This window comes from Capricornis sumatraensis, chromosome 22 (assembly GCF_032405125.1).
Source record: "Capricornis sumatraensis isolate serow.1 chromosome 22, serow.2, whole genome shotgun sequence".
In the NCBI taxonomy this organism is placed as follows: domain Eukaryota; kingdom Metazoa; phylum Chordata; class Mammalia; order Artiodactyla; family Bovidae; genus Capricornis; species Capricornis sumatraensis.
The window spans coordinates 4,323,114-4,336,221 of NC_091090.1; positions in this window are offsets into that span (position 1 = coordinate 4,323,114).

A 13,108-nucleotide genomic window follows, 5' to 3' on the forward strand; every position below is an offset into this window, starting at 1 on the left:
TCTTTCACGCCGAGGATCGACTCACACCACGGTGGCACGTGGGACAGCCCTGTGGGAAAGCCTCGAGGGAAAGCCTCGAGGGAAAACCACAGATCCTTTGATCCACGCGACGGGAAGCGTGACATTGCTGCTAGAGCCTGGAAGGAAAGCGCACGTGCATGCCCCCACTCGAGACGAGGCCTGACTCCCCTGGGGAGACTCCACAAGTACCCAAAGATCCATGTCAGCCCGTGAGAGGAATCCTCGGTTCCGGCCCTGACTCCACACAAGGTTTTTGGCCCCGGTATCGACGGGAGAGGAATCCCGAGAGGCCCCCTAGCAACTCGCATGGGGACTGGCCTCTCCTGAGGCCACCAGGGCGGGTCCCTGAGGTCCCCGTCGTAACTCGAGAACACCTGCCGTAACTCGAGAAAATCCAGGAAGTTCTCCCTTCCAGGCGAGATGAGGCCTATTTCCGATGAGGCGTCTGGAGACTAATGACACCTAAACTCTGGAACTTCGAAAGGGTCTTTCACACCCTTGCTGCAACTCAAGAAGTTCACCGCCATACCCGTCTCCACTCGAGAGGAAGCACGATGGTCCCGCCCACATCCAGAGGAGACCCGTTTCCCCCTCGGAGCTCGAGATGAGGGATCCATTCCCTGCTTTCAACGGGAAAGAATTCCCGGCGTTCCTGTCGCATCTCAAGAGGAGGCACTCTCAACAGGAAAGGCGAGAGGAACTCCATGGTCGTACCACCATTCCAAGAGTCCCCCAGATGTCTCAGTCCATTCAAGAGGAGCCTCTTTGCCCTGCACTGGCTCATCTTTCACGCCGAGGATCGACTCACACCACGGTGGCACGTGGGACAGACCTGTGGGAAAGCCTCGAGGGAAAGCCTCGAGGGAAAACCACAGATCCTTTGATCCACGCGACGGGAAGCGTGACATTGCTGCTACAGCCTGGAAGGAAAGCGCACGTGCATGCCCCCACTCGAGACGAGGCCTGACTCCCCTGGGGAGACTCCAGAAGTACCCAAAGATCCATGTCAGCCCCTGAGAGGAATCCTCGGTTCCGGCCCTGACTCCACACAAGGTTTTTGGCCCCGGTATCGACGGGAGAGGAATCCCGAGAGGCCCCCTAGCAACTCGCATGGGGACTGGCCTCTCCTGAGGCCAACAGGGCGGGTCCCTGAGGTCCCCGTCGTAACTCGAGAACACCTGCCGCAACTCGAGAAAATCCAGGAAGTTCTCCCTTCCAGGCGAGATGAGGCCTATTTCCGATGAGGCGTCTGGAGACAAATGACACCTAACCTCTGGAACTTCGAAAGGGTCTTTCACACCCTTGCTGCAACTCAAGAAGTTCACCGCCGTACCCGTCTCCACTCGAGAGGAAGCACGATGGTCCCGCCCACATCCAGAGGAGCCCCGTTTCCCCCTCGTAGCTCGAGATGAGGGATCCTTTCCCTGCTTTCAACGGGAAAGAATTCCCGGCGTTCCCGTCGCATCTCAAGAGGAGGCACTCTCAACAGGAAAGGCGAGAGGAACTCCATGGTCGTACCACCATTCCAAGAGTCCCCCAGATGTCTCAGTCCATTCCAGAGGAGCCTCTTTGCCCTGCACTGGCTCATCTTTCACGCCGAGGATCGACTCACACCACGGTGGCACGTGGGACAGCCCTGTGGGAAAGCCTCGAGGGAAAGCCTCGAGGGAAAACCACAGATCCTTTGATCCACGCGACGGGAAGCGTGACATTGCTGCTACAGCCTGGAAGGAAAGCGCACGTGCATGCCCCCACTCGAGACGAGGCCTGACTCCCCTGGGGAGACTCCACAAGTACCCAAAGATCCATGTCAGCCCCTGAGAGGAATCCTCGGTTCCGGCCCTGACTCCACACAAGGTTTTTGGCCCCGGTATCGACGGGAGAGGAATCCCGAGAGGCCCCCTAGCAACTCGCATGGGGACTGGGCTCTCCTGAGGCCACCAGGGCGGGTCCCTGAGATCCCCGTCGTAACTCGAGAACACCTGCCGTAACTCGAGAAAATCCAGGAAGTTCTCCCTTCCAGGCGAGATGAGGCCTATTTCCGATGAGGCGTCTGGAGACTAATGACACCTAAACTCTGGAACTTCGAAAGGGTCTTTCACACCCTTGCTGCAACTCAAGAAGTTCACCGCCATACCCGTCTCCACTCGAGAGGAAGCACGATGGTCCCGCCCACATCCAGAGGAGACCCGTTTCCCCCTCGGAGCTCGAGATGAGGGATCCATTCCCTGCTTTCAACGGGAAAGAATTCCCGGCGTTCCTGTCGCATCTCAAGAGGAGGCACTCTCAACAGGAAAGGCGAGAGGAACTCCATGGTCGTACCACCATTCCAAGAGTCCCCCAGATGTCTCAGTCCATTCCAGAGGAGCCTCTTTGCCCTGCACTGGCTCATCTTTCACGCCGAGGATCGACTCACACCACGGTGGCACGTGGGACAGCCCTGTGGGAAAGCCTCGAGGGAAAGCCTCGAGGGAAAACCACAGATCCTTTGATCCACGCGACGGGAAGCGTGACATTGCTGCTACAGCCTGGAAGGAAAGTGCACGTGCATGCCCCCACTCGAGACGAGGCCTGACTCCCCTGGGGAGACTCCACAAGTACCCAAAGATCCATGTCAGCCCCTGAGAGGAATCCTCGGTTCCGGCCCTGACTCCACACAAGGTTTTTGGCCCTGGTATCGACGGGAGAGGAATCCCGAGAGGCCCCCTAGCAACTCGCATGGGGACTGGCCTCTCCTGAGGCCACCAGGGCGGGTCCCTGAGGTCCCCGTCGTAACTCGAGAACACCTGCCGCAACTCGAGAAAATCCAGGAAGTTCTCCCTTCCAGGCGAGATGAGGCCTATTTCCGATGAGGCGTCTGGAGACTAATGACACCTAAACTCTGGAACTTCGAAAGGGTCTTTCACACCCTTGCTGCAACTCAAGAAGTTCACCGCCATACCCGTCTCCACTCGAGAGGAAGCACGATGGTCCCGCCCACATCCAGAGGAGACCCGTTTCCCCCTCGGAGCTCGAGATGAGGGATCCATTCCCTGCTTTCAACGGGAAAGAATTCCCGGCGTTCCCGTCGCATCTCAAGAGGAGGCACTCTCAACAGGAAAGGCGAGAGGAACTCCATGGTCGTACCACCATTCCAAGAGTCCCCCAGATGTCTCAGTCCATTCCAGAGGAACCTCTTTGCCCTGCACTGGCTCATCTTTCACGCCGAGGATCGACTCACACCACGGTGGCACGTGGGACAGCCCTGTGGGAAAGCCTCGAGGGAAAGCCTCGAGGGAAAACCACAGATCCTTTGATCCACGCGACGGGAAGCGTGACATTGCTGCTACAGCCTGGAAGGAAAGCGCACGTGCATGCCCCCACTCGAGACGAGGCCTGACTCCCCTGGGGAGACTCCAGAAGTACCCAAAGATCCATGTCAGCCCCTGAGAGGAATCCTCGGTTCCGGCCCTGAATCCACACAAAGATTTTGGCCCCGGTATCGACAGGAGAGGAATCCCGAGAGGCCCGATAGCAACTCGCATGGGGACTGGCCTTTCCTGAGGCCACCAGGGCGGGTCCCTGATGTCCCCGTCGTAACTCGAGAACACCTGCCGCAACTCGAGAAAATCCACGAAGTTCTCCCTTCCAGGAGAGATGAAGCCTATTTCCGATGAGGGGTCTGGAGACTAATGACACCTAACCTCTGGAACTTCGAAAGGGTCTTTCACACCCTTGCTGCAACTCAAGAAGTTCACCGCCATACCCGTCTCCACTCGAGAGGAAGCACGATGGTCCCGCCCACATCCAGAGGAGCCCCGTTTCCCCCTCGTAGCTCGAGATATGGGATCCTTTCCCTGCTTTCACCGGGAAAGAATTCCCGGCGTTCCCATCGCATCTCAAGAGGAGGCACTCTCAACAGGAAAGGCGAGAGGAACTCCATTGTCGTACCACCATTCCAAGAGTCCCCCAGATGTCTCAGTCCATTCCAGAGGAACCTGTTTGCCCTGCATTGGCTCATCTTATACGCCGAGGATCGACTCACACCACGGTGGCACTAGGGACAGCCCTGTGGGAAAGCCTCGAAGGAGAACCACAGATCCTTTGATCCACGCCACGGGAAGCGTGACATTGCTTCTACAGTGTGGAAGGAAAGCGCACGTGCATGACCCCACACGAGAAGAGGCCTGACTCCCCTGGGGAGACTCCAGAAGTACCCAAAGATTCATAACAGCCCCTGAGAGGAATCCTCGGTTCCGGCCCTGACTCCACACAAGGTTTTTGGCCCCAATATCGATGGGAGAGGAATCCCGAGAGGACCCCTAGCAACTCGCTTGGGGACTGGCCTCTCCTGAGGCCACCAGGGCGGGTCCCTGAGGTCCCCGTCGTAACTCGAGAACACCTGCCGCAACTCGAGAAAATCCAGGAAGTTCTCCCTTCCAGGCGAGATGAGGCCTATTTCCGATGAGGCGTCTGGAGACGAATGACACCTAACCTCTGGAACTTCGAATGGGTCTTTCACACCCTTGCTGCAACTCAAGAAGTTCACCGCCATACCGGTCTCCACTCGAGAGGAAGCACGATGGTCCCGCCCACATCCAGAGGAGCCCCGTTTCCCCCTCGGAGCTCGAGATGAGGGATCCTTTCCCTGCTTTCAACGGGAAAGAATTCCCGGCGTTCCCGTCGCATCTCAAGAGGAGGCACTCTCAACAGGAAAGGCGAGAGGAACTCCATGGTCGTACCACCTTTCCAAGAGTCCCCCAGATGTCTCAGTCCATTCCAGAGGAACCTCTTTGCCCTGCACTGGCTCATCTTTCACGCCGAGGATCGACTCACACCACGGTGGCACGTGGGACAGCCCTGTGGGAAAGCCTCGAGGGAAAGCCTCGAGGGAAAACCACAGATCCTTTGATCCACGCGACGGGAAGCGTGACATTGCTGCTACAGCCTGGAAGGAAAGCGCACGTGCATGCCCCCACTCGAGACGAGGCCTGACTCCCTTGGGGAGACTGCAGAAGTACCCAAAGATCCATATCAGCCCCTGAGAGGAATCCTCGGTTCCGGCCCTGAGTCCAAAAAATGTTTTTGGGCCCGGTATCGACGGGAGAGGAATCCCGAGAGGCCCCCTAGCAACTCGCATGGGGACTGGCCTCTCCTGAGGCCACCAGGGCGGGTCCCTGAGGTTCCCGTCGTAACTCGAGAACACCTGCCGCAACTCGAGAAAATCCAGGAAGTTCTCCCTTCCAGGCGAGATGAGGCCTATTTCCGATGAGGCGTCTGGAGATAAATGACACCTAACTTCTGGAACTTCGAAAGGGTCTTTCACACCCTTGCTGCAACTCAAGAAGTTCACCGCCATACCCGTCTCCACTCGCCAGGAAGCACGATGGTCCCGCTCACATCCAGAGGAGTCCCGTTTCCCCCTCGTAGCTCGAGATGAGTAATCCTTTCCCTGCTTTCAACGGGAAAGAATTCCCGGCGTTCCCGTCGCATCTCAAGAGGAGGCACTCTCAACAGGAAAGGCGAGAGGAACTCCATGGTCGTTCCACCATTCCAAGAGTCCCCCAGATGTCTCAGTCCATTCCAGAGGAAACTCTTTGCCCTGCACTGGCTCATCTTTCACGCCGAAGATCAACTCACACCACGGTGGCACGTGGGACAGCCCTGTGGGAAAGCCTCGAGGGAAAGCCTCGAGGGAAAACCACAGATCCTTTGATCCACGCCACGGGAAGCGTGACATTGCTGCTACAGCCTGGAAGGAAAGCGCAAATGCATGCCCCCACACGAGACGAGGCCTGACTCCCCTGGGGAGACTCCAGAAGTACCCAAAGATCCTTGTCAGCCCCTGAGAGGAATCCTCGATTCCGGCCCTGACTCCACACAAGGTTTTTGGCCCCGGAATCGACGAGAGAGGAATCCCGAGAGGCCCCCTAGCAACTCGCATGGGGACTGGCCTCTCCTGAGGCCACCAGGGCGGGTGCCTGAAGTCCCCGTCGTAACTCGAGAACACCTACCGCAACTCGAGAAAATCCAGGAAGTTCTCCCTTCCAGGCGAGATGAGGCCTATTTCCGATGAGGCGTCTGGAGACTAATGACACCTAACCTCTGGAACTTCGAAAGGGTCTTTCACACCCTTCCTGCAACTCAAGAAGTTCAACGCCATACCCGTCTCCACTCGAGAGGAAGCACGATGGTCCCGCCCACATCCAGAGGAGCCCCGTTTCCCCCTCGGAGCTCGAGATGAGGGATCCTTTCCCTGCTTTCAACGGGAAAGAATTCCCGGCGATCCCGTCGCATCTCAAGAGGAGGCACTCTCCACAGGAAAGCCGAGAGGAACTCCATGGTCGTACCACCATTCCAAGAGTCCCCCAGATGTCTCAGTCCATTCCAGAGGAAACTCTTTGCCCTGCACTGGCTCATCTTTCACGCCGAGGATCGACTCACACCACGGTGGCACGTGGGAGAGCCCTGTGGGAAAGCCTCGAGGGAAAGCCTCGAGGGAAAACCACAGATCCTTTGATCCACGCGACGGGAAGCGTGACATTGCTGCTACAGCCTGGAAGGAAAGCGCACGTGCATGCCCCCACTCGAGACGAGGCCTGACTCCCCTGGGGAGACTCCAGAAGTACCCAAAGATCCATGTCAGCCCCTGAGAGGAATCCTCGGTTCCGGCCCTGACTCCAAAAAATTCTTTTGGCCCCGGTATCGACGGGAGAGGAATCCCGAGCGGCCCCCTAGCAACTCGCATGGGGATTGGCCTCTCCTGAGGCCACCAGTGCGGGTCCCTGAGGTCCCCTTCGTAACTCGAGAACACCTGCCGCAACTCGAGAAAATCCAGGAAGTTCTCCCTTCCAGGCGAGATGAGGCCTATTTCCGATGATGCGTCCGGAGACTAATGACACCTAAACTCTGGAACTTCAAAAGGGTCTTTCACACCCTTTCTGCAACGCAAGAAGTTCACTGCCATACCCGTCTCCACTCGAGAGGAAGCACGATGGTCCCGCCCACATCCAGAGGAGCCCCGTTTCCCCCTCGGAGCTCGAGATGAGGGATCCTTTCCCTGCTTTCAACGGGAAAGAATTCCCGGCGTTCCCGTCGCATCTCAAGAGGAGGCATTCTCAACAGGAAAGGCGAGAGGAACTCCATGGTCGTACCACCATTCCAAGAGTCCCCCAGATGTCTCAGTCCATTCCAGAGGAACCTCTTTGCCCTGCACTGGCTCATCTTTCACGCCGAGGATCGACTCACACCACGGTGGCACGTGGGACAGCCCTGTGGGAAAGCCTCTAGGGAAAGCTTCGAGGGAAAACCACAGATCCTTTGATCCACGCGACGGGAAGCGTGACATTGCTGCTACAGCCTGGAAGGAAAGCGCACGTGCATGCCCCCACTCGAGACGAGGCCTGACTCCCCTGGGGAGACTCCAGAAGTACCCAAAGATCCATGTAAGCCCCTGAGAGGAATCCTCGGTTCCGGCCCTGACTCCAAAAAATTCTTTTGGCCCAGGTATCGACGGGAGAGGAATCCCGAGAGGCCCCCTAGCAACTCGCATGGGGACTGGCCTCTCCTGAGGCCACCAGGGCGGGTCCCTGAGGTCCCCGTCGTAAGTCGAGAACCCCTGCCGCAACTCGAGAAAATCCAGGAAGTTCTCCCTTCCAGGCGAGATGAGGCCTATTTCCGATGAGGCGTCTGGAGACTAATGACACCTAACCTCTGGAACTTCGAAAGGGTCTTTCACACCCTTTCTGCAACTCAAGAAGTTCACCGCCATACCCGTCTCCACTCGAGAGGAAGCACGATGGTCCCGCCCACATCCAGAGGAGCCCCGTTTCCCCCTCGGAGCTCGAGATGAGGGATCCTTTCCCTGCTTTCAACGGGAAAGAATTCCCGGCGTTCCTGTCGCATCTCAAGAGGAGGCACTCTCAACAGGAAAGGCGAGAGGAACTCCATGGTCGTACCACCATTCCAAGAGTCCCCCAGATGTCTCAGTCCATTCCAGAGGAACCTCTTTGCCCTGCACTGGCTCATCTTTCACGCCGAGGATCGACTCACACCACGGTGGCACGTGGGACAGCCCTGTGGGAAAGCCTCGAGGGAAAGCCTCGAGGGAAAACCACAGATCCTTTAATCCACGCGACGGGAAGCGTGACATTGCTGCTACAGCCTGGAAGGAATGCGCACGTGCATGCCCCCACTCGAGACGAGGCCTGACTCCCCTGGGGAGACTCCATATGTACCCAAAGATACATGTCAGCCCCTGAGAGGAATCCTCGGTTCCGGCCCTGACTCCACACAAGGTTTTTGGCCCCGGTATCGACGGGAGAGGAATCCCGAGAGGCCCCCTAGCAACTCGCATGGGGACTGGCCTCTCCTGAGGCCACCAGGGCGGGTCCCTGAGGTCCCCGTAGTAACTCGAGAACACCTGCCGCAACTCGAGAAAATCCAGGAAGTTCTCCCTTCCAGGCGAGATGAGGCCTATTTCCGATGAGGCGTCTGGAGACTAATGACACCTAACCTCTGGAACTTCGAAAGGGTCTTTCACACCCTTTCTGCAACTCAAGAAGTTCACCGACATACCCGTCTCCACTCGAGAGGAAGCACGATGGTCCCGCCCACATCCAGAGGAGCCCCGTTTCCCCCTCGGAGCTCGAGATGAGGGATCCTTTCCCTGCTTTCAACGGTAAAGAATTCCCGGCGTTCCCGTCGCATCTCAAGAGGAGGCACTCTCAACAGGAAAGGCGAGAGGAACTCCATGGTCGTACCACCATTCCAAGAGTCCCCCAGATGTCTCAGTCCATTCCAGAGGAACCTCTTTGCCCTGCACTGGCTCATCTTTCACGCCGAGGATCGACTCACACCACGGTGGCACGTGGGACAGCCCTGTGGGAAAGCCTCTAGGGAAAGCTTCGAGGGAAAACCACAGATCCTTTGATCCACGCGACGGGAAGCGTGACATTGCTGCTACAGCCTGGAAGGAAAGCGCACGTGCATGCCCCCACTCGAGACGAGGCCTGACTCCCCTGGGGAGACTCCAGAAGTACCCAAAGATCCATGTAAGCCCCTGAGAGGAATCCTTGGTTCCGGCCCTGACTCCAAAAAATTCTTTTGGCCCCGGTATCGACAGGAGAGGAATCCCGAGAGGCCCCCTAGCAACTCCCATGGGGACTGGCCTCTCCTGAGGCCACCAGGGCGGGTCCCTGAGGTCCCCGTCGTAAGTCGAGAACCCCTGCCGCAACTCGAGAAAATCCAGGAAGTTCTCCCTTCCAGGCGAGATGAGGCCTATTTCCGATGAGGCGTCTGGAGACTAATGACACCTAACCTCTGGAACTTTGAAAGGGTCTTTCACACCCTTGCTGCAACTCAAGAAGTTCACCGCCATACCTGTCTCCACTCGAGAGGAAGCACGATGGTCCCGCCCACATCCAGAGGAGCACCGTTTCCCCCTCGTAGCTCGAGATGAGGGATCCTTTCCCTGCTTTCAACGGGAAAGAATTCCCGGCGTTCCCGTCGCATCTCAAGAGGAGGCACTCTCAACAGGAAAGGCGAGAGGAACTCCATGGTCGTACCACCATTCCAAGAGTCCCCCAGATGTCTCAGTCCATTCCAGAGGAAACTCTTTGCCCTGCACTGGCTCATCTTTCACGCCGAGGATCGACTCACACCACGGTGGCACGTGGGACAGCCCTGTGGGAAAGCCTCGAGGGAAAGCCTCGAGGGAAAACCACAGATCCTTTGATCCACGCGGCGGGAAGCGTGAAATTGCTGCTACAGCCTGGAAGGAAAGTGCACGTGCATGCCCCCACTCGAGACGAGGCCTGACTCCCCTGGGGAGACTCCACAAGTACCCAAAGATACATGTCAGCCCCTGAGAGGAATCCTCGGTTCCGGCCCTGACTCCACACAAGGTTTTTGGCCCCGGTATCGATGGGAGAGGAATCCCGAGAGGCCCCCTAGCAACTCGCATGGGGACTGGCCTCTCCTGAGGCCACCAGGGCGGGTCTCTGTGGTCCCCGTCGTAACTCGAGAACACCTGCCGCAACTCGAGAAAATCCAGGAAGTTCTCCCTTCCAGGCGAGATGAGGCCTATTTCCGATGAGGCGTCTGGAGACTAATGACACCTAACCTCTGGAACTTCGAAAGGGTCTTTCAAACCCTTTCTGCAACTCAAGAAGGTCACCGCCATACCCGTCTCCACTCGAGAGGAAGCACGATGGTCCCGCCCACATCCAGAGGAGCCCCGTTTCCCCCTCGGAGCTCGAGATGAGGGATCCTTTCCCTGCTTTCAACGGGAAAGAATTCCCGGCGTTCCCGTCGCATCTCAAGAGGAGGCACTCTCAACAGGAAAGGCGAGAGGAACTCCATGGTCGTACCACCATTCCAAGAGTCCCCCAGATGTCTCAGTCCATTCCAGAGGAACCTCTTTGCCCTGCACTGGCTCATCTTTCACGCCGAGGATCGACTCACACCACGGTGGCACGTGGGACAGCCCTGTGGGAAAGCCTCTAGGGAAAGCTTCGAGGGAAAACCACAGATCCTTTGATCCACGCGACGGGAAGCGTGACATTGCTGCTACAGCCTGGAAGGAAAGCGCACGTGCATGCCCCCACTCGAGACGAGGCCTGACTCCCCTGGGGAGACTCCAGAAGTACCCAAAGATCCATGTCAGCCCCTGAGAGGAATCCTCGGTTCCGGCCCTGACGCCACACAAGGTTTTTGGCCCCGGTATCGACGGGAGAGGAATCCCGAGAGGCCCCCTAGCAACTCGCATGGGGACTGGCCTTCCTGAGGCCACCAGGGCGTGTCCCTGAGGTCCCCGTCGTAACTCGAGAACACCTGCCGCAACTCGAGAAAATCCAGGAAGTTCTCCCTTGCAGGAGAGATGAGGCCTATTTCCGATGAAGCTTCTGGAGACTAATGACACCTAAACTCTGGAACTTCGAAAGGGTCTTTCACACCCTTGCTGCAACTCAAGAAGTTCACCGCCATACCCGTCTCCACTCGAGAGGAAGCACGATGGTCCCGCCCACATCCAGAGGAGCCCCGTTTCCCCCTCGGAGCTCGAGATGAGGGATCCTTTCCCTGCTTTCAAGGGGAAAGAATTCCCGGCGTTCCCGTCGCATCTCAATAGGAGGCACTCTCAACAGGAAAGGCGAGAGGAACTCCATGGTCGTACCACCATTCCAAGAGTCCCCCAGATGTCTCAGTCCATTCCAGAGGAACCTCTTTGCCCTGCACTGGCTCATCTTTCACGCCGAGGATCGACTCACACCACGGTGGCACGTGGGACAGCCCTGTGGGAAAGCCTCGAGGGAAAGCCTCGAGGGAAAACCACAGATCGTTTGATCCACGCGACAGGAAGCGTGACATTGCTGCTACAGCCTGGAAGGAAAGTGCACGTGCATGCCCCCACTCGAGACGAGGCCTGACTCCCCTGGGGAGACTGCGGAAGTACCCAAAGATCCATGTAAGCCCCTGCGAGGAATCCTCGCTTCCGGCCCTGACTCCACACAAGGTTTTTGGCCCTGGTATCAACGGGAGAGGTATCCCGAGAGGCCCCCTAGCAACTCGCATGGGGACTGGCCTCTCCTGAGGCCACCAGGGCGGGTCCCTGAGGTCCCCGTCGTAACTCGAGAACACCTGCCGCAACTCGAGAAAATCCAGGAAGTTCTCCCTTCCAGGCGAGATGAGGCCTATTTCCGATGAGGCGTCTGGAGACTAATGACACCTAACCTCTGGAACTTCGAAAGGGTCTTTCACACCCTTGCTGCAACTCAAGAAGTTCACCGCCATACCTGTCTCCACTCGAGAGGAAGCACGATGGTCCCGCCCACATCCAGAGGAGCCCCGTTTCCCCCTCGGAGCTCGAGATGAGGGATCCTTTCCCTGCTTTCAACGGGAAAGAATTCCCGGCGTTCCCGTCGCATCTCAATAGGAGGCACTCTCAACAGGAAAGGCGAGCGGAACTCCATGGTCGTACCACCATTCCAAGAGTCCCCCAGATGTCTCAGTCCATTCCAGAGGAACCTCTTTGCCCTGCACTGGCTCATCTTTCACGCCTAGGATCGACTCACACCACGGTGGCACGTGGGACAGCCCTGTGGGAAAGCCTCGAGGGAACCCCTCGAGGGAAAACCACAGATCCTTTGATCCACGCGACGGGAAGCGTGACATTGCTGCTACAGCCTGGAAGGAAAGCGCACGTGCATGCCCCGACTCGAGACGAGGCCTGACTCCCTTGGGGACACTCAAGAAGTACCCAAAGATCCATGTCAGCCCCTGAGAGGAATCCTCGGTTCCGGCCCTGACTCCAAAAAATGTTTTTGGGCCCGGTATCGACGGGAGATGAATCCCGAGAGGCCCCCTAGCAACTCGCATGGGGACTGGCCTCTCCTGAGGCCACCAGGGCGGGTCCCTGAGGTCCCCGTCGTAACTCGGGATAACCTGCCGCAACTCGAGAAAATCCAGGAAGTTCTCCCTTCCAGGCGAGATGAGGCCTATTTCCGATGAGGCGTCTGGAGATAAATGACACCTAACTTCTGGAACTTCGAAAGTGTCTTTCACACCCTTGCTGCAACTCAAGAAGTTCACCGCCATACCCGTCTCCACTCGCCAGGAAGCACTATGGTCCCGCCCACATCCAGAGGAGTCCCGTTTCCCCCTCGTAGCTCGAGATGAGGGATCCTTTCCCTGCTTTCAACGGGAAAGAATTCCCGGCGTTCCTGTCGCATCTCAAGAGGAGGCACTCTCAACAGGATAGGCGAGAGGAACTCCATGGTCGTACCACCATTCCAAGAGTCCCCCAGATGTCTCAGTCCATTCCAGAGGAACCTCTTTGCCCTGCACTGGCTCATCTTTCACGCCGAGGATCGACTCACACCACGATGGCACGTCGGACAGCCCTGTGGGAAAGCCTCGAGGGAAAGCCTCGAGGGAAAACCACAGATCCTTTGATCCACGCGACGGGAAGCGTGACATTGCTGCTACAGCCTGGAAGGAAAGCGCACGTGCATGCCCCCACTCGAGACGAGGCCTGTCTCCCCTGGCGAGACTCCAGAAGTACCCAAAGATCCATATTAGCCCCTGAGAGGAATCCTCGGTTCCGGCCCTG